The sequence below is a fragment of the Panthera tigris genome, chromosome B1, assembly GCF_018350195.1.
Source record: "Panthera tigris isolate Pti1 chromosome B1, P.tigris_Pti1_mat1.1, whole genome shotgun sequence".
In the NCBI taxonomy this organism is placed as follows: Eukaryota; Metazoa; Chordata; class Mammalia; order Carnivora; family Felidae; genus Panthera; species Panthera tigris.
The window spans coordinates 161,100,922-161,103,739 of record NC_056663.1 but is presented as its reverse complement, the minus strand read 5'-3'; the positions used below and the strand labels follow the sequence as shown (position 1 = coordinate 161,103,739).

At 43.9% G+C, this 2,818-nt stretch overlaps 1 pseudogene; it reads right to left on the bottom strand.

The window, feature by feature from the left end:
• Positions 1–1,717: 1,717 nt before the first annotated feature.
• Positions 1,718–2,457, bottom strand: LOC122238092 (annotated as a pseudogene).
• Positions 2,458–2,818: the final 361 nt, after the last annotated feature.

Genomic DNA, 2,818 nt, shown 5'->3' with positions numbered 1-2,818 from the left:
TTCATCTTTTAAAGGATATTTTCACTGGGTATAGAATTCTAGCTTGACTACTCTTTTCTCAGATATCATTCTATTGTGTTCTGGCTGCCATTTTTTTCTGATGAGAAGTCAACTAACATTTTTATTTTTGTCCTCCTAAGTATCATTGTCCGATTCCCCCCAAGCTGGTTGCTTTTAAGATGTCTCCATGTATAGTTCTCTTTTCATTTATGTCACTTATTGTTTACTGAGATTCTTGAATCTTTCATCAGCTTTGGAAAATTCTTTGACATTACCTCTTCAAACATTTCTTTTTGCCCCAGTCTCTCCTCACTTCCTAGATTCCAGCTATCTAAATGCTAGATTATTTAATATTGCTCCATAGGTCTCTGGTCTCTCTTTGTTCTATTTTTTTTTTTTTTTCTCTCACAATTTCATTCTTTCTTCGGTTTGGATAATTTCTATTGGCCTATCTTGGGGTTGATTAGTTCTTTTTCCTCTGAAATATGTCTGTTAAGCTCGTCCATTGCATAGTTCATTTTATTTTATTTTTTTTAGAGTTTATTTATTTATTTTGAGAGAGAGAGAAAGAGAGAGAATACATGGAAGAGGGGCAGAGACAGAGAGAAAATCCCAAATGGGCTCAGCACTGTCAGCACAGAGCCCAACGTGGGGCTTGATTTTTACAAACCACGAGATCATGATCTGAGCTGCAATCAGCTCATTGGCGCATGCTTAACCAACTGAGCCACTCAGGCGCCTGCACGGTTCATTTTAGATACTATAATTTTTTTAAGTCCTCTTTTTAAAGTTTCCATTTTTCTGCTGGAATTCTCCATCTCTTTGCTCATTTCGTTCACCCTTTATCCAAATTCTTTAACATATTTGTAAATAGTTATTTAAAAATTCTTCTCTGCTAATTCCAACACTCGGGTTACCTGTGAGCCCGCTTTCATTACTTTTTCCTCTCGATTAGAGGTCATATTCTCCCACTTTTTCACGTGTCTTGTCATTTTTGTTTTAGGCATTTTGTGTACGTTTGTTTGTAAGTAATATTTACCCCCAGAAAAGGCAATGCCCTTTCCTCTAGCAGCAAAGCCAGTGTGAGGGGCTGATCTCTTCAGTCTACACGGAGTTCGGGGTTGGCATTTTCGTTAGTTTCAGTTCAGTTCACCTCTGGTCTTCGATATCTTGAGTGTGATCAGCTTCTTCCCTCCAGCAGGGCTTTGAAATCTAAGCACCACGAAACAATGAGATCTCCGAGCTTTCTGGCAGAGCCATCAGTCTCTTGTGCCACAGAAGTCAAGCAGGTAATTTAAACACATGAAGTCATCCAGTGGATAGTCATCCAGTGTGATCTATCTGGAGGGCAGGGGGAGCCACAGGTCAACTCTGCCCTGTTGTTACCATGCGAAGATTTGGGTCCAGCTTGTCGCTCCCTCTTTTTCTTTTTTCTAAGAGAATCCTGAAATTGAGAACTTTCTCCAAAATTTCCCAATATTTCATGTTGGCAAATAATTCAAAAATTCCTTTTTTTTTTTTTTTTAGTTTAGCACCATTTATTAAGTGATCTCAGCTGTTGTTGTAGCTGCTGCGTGTCAGCCAGTTCTTAAGACATAAAATGCTCTTCCAATTCCTCTTGTCCAGGACGGAAGGATGTTCCGGGTAGCACGCCAACAAAACAAGAGACTCCGATGATGCCAGCTTCAATGATGGTGCCATCCAGGGAGGAAGAGGGTCATGGCGCGTTCAACCGCAGCTTCCAGAGGTTTTGTAAAAGGAGCCTTTGGGGACCCAGGCTGCCTGGCATTTTGATGCTGTTGGTGTGGGTTTTGTACTCCATAATGGTGTTGGGAGGTAGGTTAAGCACTCGCCGAAGCACTCGCCGAATCCTGGATTTGGGCTGTGGTTGCTGGGTCACTGGCAGTCTTATTCCATATTGAAATAATGTCCTCCTGAAACCGGACAGAGATCACAGCCCCACACATCTCCTCCCCAGCCATGAACTGTCTCCACAACATGGCCAGGATAAGATTCTCCCAGCGATGGGATGCCAAGCCCTTCGCAGCCGAATAATCCACTTGCCATGGTTTTTATTTGCATCATCCTCCCACATAGGTTTAATTCCTTCTTTGAAGAGATGGGAGTCACTGTGGCCTGTCAGGTCCCTGGGATGGACCACGTGGCTGTAAAACCACAGAACTGCTCCACAGAGGCAAAGGTGCCGATCTGTTTGATATTCTGTTCATAGCTCTGTGAGCTAGTGGGATGGCCAGGGGTTCTCCTGGAGTACCAGAAAGTATAGTTGTACTGCAGGGGATGCTCTGCTGGTCCAGGGACAACAGCCTTCCTCTTACTGCTGCCCTGACTTGCGCCTCGTTCTGTTTTTTCCTTCTCACCATCTTTCTGTGTGCTGTTTTCTTCATTCTGATCATGGTCCCCACTGTCATCATCTTTCAATGCGTCGAACTTGTTCATCCTCTCACTGCCACCGTGGCCACTGCCTCACGGAGTGACTTCCCAAAAATTCTTTTATTTAAAAAAATTTATTTCTATGTTTATTCATTTTTGAAAGACAGAGAGAGACAGAGCACAAGCAGGGGTGGGGTGGAAAGAGAGGGAGACACAGAATCGGAAGCAGGCTCCAGGCTCTGAGCTGTCAGCACAGAGCCCCACGCGGGGCTCGAGCTCACGGACTGCGAGATCATGACCTGAGCCGAAGTCGGACGCTCAACCGCCTGAGCCACCCAGGCGCCCCACAAATTGAATTCTTCGTCTTTTCATGCCAAAGTCTTACTTGCTCTTTATAGAGACCTATTGGCTTCAGCTGTTTACCTGG